Raw genomic sequence first — 10,711 nt, 5'->3', positions numbered from 1 at the left:
GGAGCATATACAATGAAAAAAAGAATATGAGCTAAAATGGAGCCCTGGGGAACACCACAGGACAAGGTAGCTTCCTCAGAAAAATGTTCACCAATGTTAACTCTGAAACTTCGATTTGAAAGATAAGAGTTAAACCATTCAAGAGCACTTCCTTTTATGCCTACACAGTGTTCCAAACGAGCTAGCAGGATGGCATGGTCCACAGTGTCAAAAGCAGCACTCAAGTCTAGGAGCACTAGCACAGCATGATCCCCAGAGACACCAGTTAATAAACTATCATTTAAAACCTTCAGAAGTGCAGTCTCAGCTGAGTGGTGTTTTCTAAAATCTTATTTTCATCCAGAAAGCTTTGTAGTTGTTGCAGAACTACTTTTTCTAAGATCTTTGAAATAAAAGACAAATTAGAAATGGGTCTGTAGTTGGCTAAAACAGAAGGATCTAAGTTCGGCCTCTTAAGCAAGGGATAAACTGTGGCATGTTTTAACACATCAGGTACAATATTACTTTCCAAACATTGATTTATCATGGTCACAAAATAAGGACCCACAGCATCAAAAACTTGTTTGAAGAAATATGGTGGAAGAGCATCAATAGAGGAGCCAGACGGCTTTAACTGACACACTATTTCTTGAAGATATATAAGAGAGATAGGTTCAAACTGGTTCAACTCAGCAGAACCAAAAGTAGTAATTGAAGGATCAAACGCAGGTGGGACTATCCCTAACCTGATATCACTGATTTTATTTATAAAATATCTAAGAAAGTCATCACACATAGTTTTTGACGCATCTGGGTGCTCACGAATAGTTGGATTAACAACAGCGTTAAAAATAGTAAAAAGTGTTTTAGGTCTATGGTAATTCTTTTCAATGATTGCCGCAAAGTACCTGGATTTAGCTGTTCTCACTGACTTCTGAAATTTTGATAGTGAGTCACTTAAAATTTCAAATGAAATTTGGAGCCGGTCTTTTTTCCACTTTCGCTCCGCTCTCCTACAACACTGCCTCAGAGAACGTATGTTTTCATCGATCCAAGGCTCAGATCTAGGTTTAAGTTTTGTGGATGTTACAGGAGCAACTGAGTCTAAGACATCTACACATGTGGAGTTAAGTCTGGACAGGAGGTCCTCTGCACTCAAGTCACATTTACTGACATCTACTGATTTAAAAGCATCACAGAAAGCTAATGAAAAGGCTTTGCTGGTGGTAGAGGTGATTAATCGAGATTTACGGGTACATTGAGTGACTTTTGGAATATTAGAAACCCAAGGAACAGAAAACAAGACAGATTAATGATCAGAAAACACAATGTCAGACACCTCAGGATCCGACAGAGAAAAGCCATATGATAGCACCAGATCAAGTGTATGTCCCATTTTATGAGTGGGGACATTCACATGTTGTTCTAGATCAAATGCATTTAGTAGAACAACAAATTCTTTAGCTGATGAATCCACTGTGCAGCATACATGTACATTAAAATCACCAAGGATCAACAATTTGTCATATTTTGGTATAAATTCCCCCAGGAAGTCTGCAAACTCATTTAAAAAGTTTGTGTTCTGCTTTTTCGGGGGGCGGTATATCAGAGCAACCAAAAGTGGGAAATTCATGTCCAGTATAAACAGCTGCAGCTCAAAACTCTGATATTCATTTATCATAATTTGGCGGCAAGAAAAAGTGTCTTTAAAAATAGTAACCAAGCCTCCACCGCGACCAGATTTACGAGGTGAATTTAAGAACAAACATTTTGGAGGTAAAAGTTCCGAGAAAGGGCTAAGATCCCCAGTTGTAAGCCAAGATTCTGTAATGAACAAGAAGTCCAATTTCCGCGAAGAGAAGTCATTTATAATAACAGTTTTATTTACCACTGATCTGACATTTAACAATGCCATTGTAAGCTGACGCGAATTTTCAGACAATACCTCAGATCGCGTTGTCCAGGGAAAAGCACGAAGATGGTGCAAGCACACTCCCCCACGGTGGACTCAGGGCGAGCCGTAGACAGGAAGCACAGCATCCACAGCCAGAGTCAGTGGAATATTCCAATTTTGCACTGGATCCAGGGAGCGCGAGCGAATGAAGAAATCGCCGGCCAAACCCTTTCCATGATGAAGAGCCTGAAAAGACCGCGACTCGCGCTGTTGTTGCAGGAAGTGCTTCAGTTTAATGGCAAGACCACCCCGACATCCGCGCCGTTTCCGACGCCTCCTCGCCGGTAGGGAACTTGGCCAACGACGAAGGGAACCAGGTATTGACTTCAGAAACGGAGGTGAGTGATATGAGCCATATCATGCTTGAGATAATAGTTCGTTTGCGCTAGGTTGTAGGCTTAACAGCGCTAATTTGTCATAGACAAATGATGACAAGGCGTACTGTATAAAATAAGAAATAAAACAAAATAAAACAAACAAACTGTGGATTCCACCACGAGACCGACGGCACGCCACAGACACCGGCGCCATCTTCACTCTGTTAAAGAAACTTGTTTAGCCATTATTATGGCAATGTTAATACATTGGCTAAAGGCCACCAGAGCCTGCCGCTCAGAGAGTCTTCGTGTCGCCCTAGCAACCATAGAAACCGGCTTACTGTGCGTTCACACCGCCGGAATCGAGAGAGTCAAAGTGGCCGAAAGTCATTCATTTTTCATGTAAGCGGGCGTCGAGGAGCGGTGCGGCTCGACTTGGCCGTTGCGAGCGTCTAGGAGAGTTGAAATCAAGGCAACTTTATGGTAATGAGCTATGACGCGGTTGGGCAGCAACCAATCGGAACGTAGGAGTCCACCGAGACCACATTAGTTCCCAAGCACAATAGAGGACAGGTTGATTAATGCTGTTTCGCGTTTGCCATAATCTATGATGTGTCCCTGTTTGCGTACAGGGACATAAAAAAATTTATGAAAAGTGATACGTGGACCAAGGTGTCTGGGATTGTTAATGTTCCTGGTAAATTGCTGATGTGCAGTATAGGATTAATAATCTAATGATATAATAAATAATAGTATTGTAGTCCTAGTTTACTTTTAATCAAATTTCCCTGATTATACTTACATTAAGTAATATTTATACTTGATTATATTTACTTAAGTAGAATTTTCAATGATAAACTTTTACTTGCATCAGAGTATTTGTACTGTGCTTTATACATTATTAGGTAAAGGATCTTAATACTTCATCCACAACATTTAATTGAGGTTAACTAATAACGTTACCCTCCTTGTGGTCAGTCTGCACAAGATCAACAAGCTTGTTTGCTTTGCGGCTGCTTTAAATACAAGATAAGCATTCGATCTACGTCAGAGCATCTGAGCACTCACAGATTTTTCTGCAACGTCGTGAGCAGAGCAGCAACAGCGATTTTTGACGTTCTCGACCCTGGAGGTGTGAACGCACAGTTATGTTCTAGAGGGAGGCTTTCTACAACTTGCTTCAACAATTCCATTTTTTTTTCAGAAAACAAATTAAACGCACAGCAGTCAACAATAAATCAGGCTTATATTTTAATATTTCCTTAAATAAATTTGAATAATAAAAATAAACTAGGTGGGTTACATTCATAACCTGAGACGTTCCCTTTCAAGGGAACTTCAAACTGCATCCTCTAGAGGTCCCTATGGGGAACAGTATACCCACTCCACCCATGCTGAGGGGAGTGCAGGCCAGAATCATGGCGAACACTAAGTACCAACTCTACTATTTCCACGGTAGTTGCCCCAGGACGTTAAGACAGTTGTCTGTGACAGTACCCCTTACGCTCAAAGGCCTAAGCTAGTTACCCAACTTAATTGTTAGGGCCTCGGCCCGGGGTAGAGAGAACTCTGAAATCAGAGTAGCACACTCATAGATGACCCTTCTTGGAAAAGGGGAGCTGCTAAACTACCACGAGAATCACCCAAATAGCCCCTCATGTTGAGGGAAACGATGCTTGAAGTGTATAAAAAAATAAACACTGGCTGAATGGAGCCCAAGGAACCAAGGTCTAATCATCTCATGAAGGGAAAGAGGTGGAGAGCGTAACCCTTACCGTACAGGATTTCAGAAAGTGCGCAGAGTTTTGTGTGCACACTTACGACTTACGTGGATATTAGAAAGTGCGCAAAATGTTCACGTGCACACTAACCACCATGTGGTTTTCAGAAAGTACACAGAGCTTAGCGTGTGTACCTTAAAGGTTCTTAAGCATCGCAGAGGCGCTGAACCGCACGATAGAGGCAAGATCAAATTTTACAAACATCTGGCGAGGGGAACATCACCTGAGGCAGCATATACAAGAAGACTTAACTGTCATCTCCACTTCCCGCGGGATGTGACAGCACAACTTAGCGACCAGGAGACCCCTCAGGGTGACCTGGCCGGACATCCATGAAATTCCCTGCAGTGCTGTGCCAGGCCTGATGATCAAGGAGGCTCCTGCAGAAACCTGTCATCTCAGCCGCCTAATACCGGAACATGAAGCCGGATGGCTGGTGCTGATGAGTGTTTAGTAAACACTGTAACTGAGCACTGCAAAGGAAACTCACAGAGTTTATTAGTAGACACATAACCACCAGCATTTTAATACAAATAAGTATATACAGAAAGGGTTACATACTCACCCACCCTCCTGCACTGGAGCCCTGCTCAAGGGGCATCTCCTTTTATCTTTTGTTTTTGAATTGGGTTGAAACTACATAGAACTGGCCTTAAATGAAAAGATTAACTGTAACCATGTGAAATTAAAGGCAACGACTGCATAGTTCTACAATCCAAACAACAAAATCAACACACATTCAATAAGATGTTTCTTAATCAGCATTCAGTATTTGTTTTAGTTTCTAAATTTGGTTTTAAATTAAAAAAAGGTATTTACCAGTGAGACTACATAAATGTATGCTATATAAATACATTATTCCAAAAAGTTAAAATCAAACAATGTTGGTGTGAATAAAATAAAGATGCAAATTGTTTCAATCATCCAATTAAAATTGTAAAAAAAAAAAAAAATAGGGTAATTATTCACATCTATATATTTTTTTTCTTGAGTCAATGAAAAATAAATAACTATTGGCTCAAGTTTAAAAATATATATATAGATGTGAACCATTACCTACATTTTTTTTCATTGGATGAATGAAACACTTCAGTGTGCTACAGCAGGTGATTTTTAAATCAAATTAAGTCGATGTAATTTTAAGGTAAAATAAAAATATTCATCCAATACAGAACTGACATTTACTTCTGGCTTTTCAAACATGTATGCAAGTTCTACTTTACAAAAAAAAAAAAGCATTTCAGTTTTTTACTGTATCCGCGCGGACAGGTACAGATACACTCGCGCAGCTTCAGTGAGCAGGAAAGGGGCTCTTATTTTGTGCAGTCGGCAGTTCCCTTGGAAAGACAAATGAATAAGATCTGAGCTTTTTCATTGAAAAAACGCTTACAATGCACGCAGATTGCCTCCTCAAAAACATTGTGCACGTGCTATTCACCAAAACAAATGACGCAAAGATTGTGTGTGTCATCAGGTGTCAAATAACGCAGACACAAATGCACACATTGTCTAAACGCTTGCTAGTAGTCGCCATGATAGACAGAGAAAGTTTCTAACAATCAGAGCGCCTCGTTATCACTAGTTTTATTTTGATCTCCCGGTTCCGCTATTAGCTAGCCCATTAGCATCGGCAGCGTGGTTGCTGCTAACTGCGCTTTCATTACAAATACACTATTCACACACATTACCATTGCTTTACTCAATGTTACTTACTTTAATGGCGGGTGAATGTCTTCCTTTGATTGCAGTTGAGGAAACGTTCGACCCGGGCTGACAAGTCCGGGGTAAATATACAGCGTGCTGCTAACAGTCTCACCATGTCTACTCAGTGTGTTTCTCTGCACAGGCCTGGTGCACCCAGGACGGGATCTTCCCAGATGTCCTTCACTCCGGCACCGGGACACCACGGACCCTGGGTGCATTCACAGCAGAGGACTCGCGCGAGCCAGGCCCCAGGCGATGACTTCTCCCCTTCCGGTCTTCGAGATCTCCACCCGGAACCGATTCGCTCCATTCCACGAGATGGGACGCAACACTGTGATCATCTGAGACTCCATTGTCTGACACGTCTGTGCTACGTTAGCCGAAGGTAAAGTGCTCACTTCACTGTTTCCCCGGTGCTCGTGTTCTCAATGTTTCTGCACAGATACCTGCGATCCTGAAGGCTGACGAGAGCCCCAGAGCGGTCGTACTTCATGCTGGGGTTGACGACACCATGCTGCGGCAGTTTGAGACGCTGAAGAGGGACGTCAGGAGCCTGATCGAGACGGTTCGCAGCACGATGCCCACATATCAACAAGGACACAAAAGATTCAGTAGACTTTTTGCTTTAAATGAATGGTTGTTGTCATGGTATAAAGATCAGAAACTGCTATTTGTTAATGATTGGAATCTTTTCTGGGAGCTTCTTAGATTTTTTCGTGCAGATGGCCTGCACCCCAGCAGAGTCAGAGCGGAGCTGCTCTCTGACAACATCTCCAGGACACTTCGCTTCATATGACTAGTAAGCAGGGCCGTTAGAAGGAATTTGGACATAGAGGCCCAAGCAAAATGGACATAGAGGCCCCCCGCATGCACGGAAAGCCTACAGGAACCACAGCATAGCCATACAGTTTAAGTGCACCCACACTTTATATAAATAAAAAAGGTTTACAGTGCAAATACTGCTTGAAAAAAATAGTTTGGTAGGAATTCAATAGTGATTTGCAATAAAATGACAGCACACACTTATCAGTTTAAACTCTGGGTTTTGAAGGATATCAGTTATACTTATAGAGTTTGTGGTACCTTGTGCTATATAGAGGAAACATCAGCACTGAGAAGTGATGCATCTGTAGATGTTGAGGATGAAGTTGATGGTGTAGCTGGGAAAATAATTGAAAAAAAAATCTGAAATTACCTGAGAAGTATGTTTTACCATTTCACTGTTAGCATATTGAAAGAGGTCAATATTAACAGCTCAGGGGTGCGTTTCCCAAAACCATAGTTGCTAACTAAGTTAGATGGTAAACACTTTATAATAACAATCATTAATATATGGTAAATTGATAGTTATTTAATATTTAGTTAATTGTAATTTAACTGTTAGCAAACAGTATTTTTACTTATTATAAAGTTTACTGAAAACTTAAAGATATGTTAGCATTTCCATATTTTGATATTAGAAGGGAAGGGATGCAGGCAGCTGCTTTCACTACCAATGCTTAAAAACATCCCAAGCTAATGTTTGATGCACAGAATTTATTGTATGGTTTTCCTAACCCCCATTTGGTAAATAGATTATCACAGTGGAATAGTTTAGCATGCTATTTGCTGTCCCACTCATCTAGGGCTGTAGCTATCGAATATTTTAGTAATCGAGTATTCTACCAAAAATTCCATTGATAAATCGAGTAATCGGATAAAATGTGTTTTTGCTTAATTAAAGTGCAATATTAATTATGCAAGAGAAAATAAGACTTCTGGGTCTCTTAGGGTGTAGTCACACTAGGCACGGTTGCCATGAACCGGGCCCGAGTACGATTGTCCCCCCTCCCCACTCCCCCTCTGGCCTGCACTTACATATAGGGTTTCAGCATTCATGCCGGAGCACGCTTACGTCATTATGGTGCGACGGTTTCGGGATAAACAGGAAGAGCGGCGCTCTCTAACACAATGGAGTGCATCGCTCTGTTTTCTTTGTGGATAATTTTGTGTTGTTTGGTCCACAGCCTGTTGTTAAACAGATGTGTCGCCTTAGTGGCGCGAAAATTTTAACGTAATCGTGCTGCTCGTATGAGGATGTTTGCAAGGTACCAGCTGAAGTGCAGCAAGGACTTTGCAGTTTTTAGTTTTTATGCGTTTTGCACCTCTGCCGTAGAGCAAAGCGACCCTTTCCCTGCCATGTTGGTTTTGGAGCATCGCAAAACCGTGACGCAACGCGTCCTTTTCCGTGCTCCAGCACGGTTAGCGCTCACACTGCATGCGAACCGCGCCCGAGTCCAACTGAACCGTGCCCTGGCCCACCTCTTCCAAGCGGGCCAGGGCCGGCTAATCGAGCCATGCCCGGGCACGATTCGGAGCACTCACACTAGTCAAATGAACCGCCCTTTGGTGGTCAAACGCACTCGGGCACGGTTCAAACTGGCTAGTGTGAGTACACCCTTAAAATGAACAACTAAGTTTCCTTTTTTAGAAAAAAAAAATATTTTCATTTTTTTAAATAAAGCATTTTCTGAGATGCACATTAAGCATTAAACACTAAAAATTAACTTATCTTTTAATTATTGAAAATTAAGCAAACTTAACCTTTTGGTAAACAAAGGGGATTTACTATTAAAAATAAAACATGGAAGAAATTTTGTGTGATTAAACCTTAAAAAAAAATAATGTTTTATTTTTTTTTGTAGTAGGTTATGTACATTCTGCAGAACAATAGTAATACATCTCTGGCAAATACTTGTCTAAAACAGGACTTTTATTTTGACGGGTTGACGTACCTTTACAGCTCTGTGTATGTGAAGTGACGCTAGTTTTACTTAAATCAAACGGTCAAATGCTCATGAAGTGACTGTCAGAGCTGCTCTGGAGATGTTGTTCATGTGTTCACATCCTCCTCATTTAGTGAGACAGCAGATGCGGAAATCACCGCGAGCGTCACGCACGCTTCAGTGTCTGTAATAAAGGAAGACCATAGACAGTAAAAGAAATGGACACAGCGACCCCATTGGAACTCAATTGAGACAAATGAAGCCCAGTTTTAGCGTTTTTTAGCACTTCCGTTTCTGACGCGAAGACTCAAACGAAGCTTGACGACGTCAGCAACCTGTCTGACAGATGTAAATCTTCTAGTAGCTGTGCATGCAAACTGCCATCGTTAATCTTGCAGAGACGGCGAGCTTGAGCGGGGAGTTCTTTGGAGTGAGTGAGCAGGAGTAAGTATTCTGATTAATTATTTTGTATAGTATTTTAAAATGTAATGCCAGTACGCCATATTAAGTTAATTGCCTGCGAGCTTCTCCTCCTGTCTGTACGGTAATGCGACAGAGAGTCGAGTGGTTATGACGCAATCGTTAGCCTATTTTTACAAAAACTGTTTCTATGGGGCCATAATATAACATAGACGGTAATGGAGCCCTTTATACTTTGTCGTGTATCTTTAGAAATAAATAATGGACAAATGGAGTCTTTAAATGCCTCAGATGTAAAGTTATTCACTAAAGTTATTCACAATGAATGGGAGGTCAATGGGATTCTAACGCAAGTGAAGTTCTGCTACAAGATGGCAGCACCCGGCCGACTTCAACTTCCGGTCGGCTTCCTTGCCACCTGAGGAAGACACGCTTCTGCTCCATTCATTAACAGAGACACGCTGAACATGCAGGATTCATATTTAAACAGACTGTTCTTGCTTAATATTTACAGATATTAGTCCATATTGTGATTTGATGTAAGTGCAATGACCTGTTTTTAATTAATTCATTCAAAATTTGGCAAATTACGTGTCATTCTGCGTTAAACTGTAAATTCCGTTTTTATGACTGGATTCCGCAATTCCCTCCACGTTTTCTGCATCGCAGAAATCATAGGGCCCTAGTTGTGGTATACCAGCTTTATCTTGCAATGGACAAACGCCCCGACGTTAAGTTTGCCCGCGCCCTCAAATCAAAACACTGCTGACTCCTTGCAGTTTGCGATTTCTGATCTGCGTCTTCCTTATCCCGTTAAAAAACATATTACAGTAACCATATTCCTTCCGTTCTAAAAAAAAGTTGCACTAACTGTTCGTTACAAGCAGCATTTAGGTAGCTAACATCAACATATTTTTGCTAGGCTACCTGCTGCAAAATTACACCATTTGTACATGACTGACAAGTACTGACAAGCTATTTTATCCAGTGTAATTTATCACTTACCACTATCTTGTTTTTTCTTATCCATAATTCCGCTTCATGACCATAGACCGTAAAAGACTGCGAAGGAGGTTTTGTATTTTGCCGGTAGCAGAGATCACGTGGTTGGCTGGCTGCTGTCAGCGACTACTGAGAGGGGCCCCCTTGAGGGGGATCCCGATAACAGTGTCATTACACGTTACTGCATTGACGATCAAAGGGGCGCTCACACAGTGTCGTTGGATTTTATTCTTAACCAGTCGTTGTCTTGGGGCCCCAAGCAATTGCTTGGTTTGCCTGCCTTGTCGCGACGGGCCTGCTAGTAAGCCAATTCTCAAATAACTATTTTGATGACTTTTGTTCCACCCACTAAAATGATAAAAGTACTTGCGCTGTACAATCTATTAAGACTGTGTCTGTTCCCTGAATAGTGAGGTCAAAATATAAATTTAATGTAGGATCTAGAAAAAATCTTTTCGTGGCTAAACCAGAAAAATGTAAAGTAAATAAACAAAAACAAAAATTAAGTTTGGGTTCATAAATATTAGATCACTCACACCCAAAGCAGTTATTGTAAATGAAATGATCACAGATAATAGTTTTGATATACTCTGCTTGACTGGAACCTGGCTAAAACCAAATTATTATATTGGTCTAAATGAGTCTACTCCACCGAATTACTTTTATAAGTGCCCCATCAGACGTGGAGGAGGTGTTGCAACAATATATAGTGATATTCTCAATGTTACCCAGAAAACAGGATACAGGTTTAACTCATTCGAAATACTTCTGCCTAATGTTACTGTTACG

Source organism: Carassius auratus, chromosome 22 (assembly GCF_003368295.1).
Source record: "Carassius auratus strain Wakin chromosome 22, ASM336829v1, whole genome shotgun sequence".
Lineage (NCBI taxonomy): Eukaryota > Metazoa > Chordata > Actinopteri > Cypriniformes > Cyprinidae > Carassius > Carassius auratus.
The sequence above is the reverse complement of the archived record's forward strand: the minus strand, read 5'-3'. Positions refer to the sequence as shown.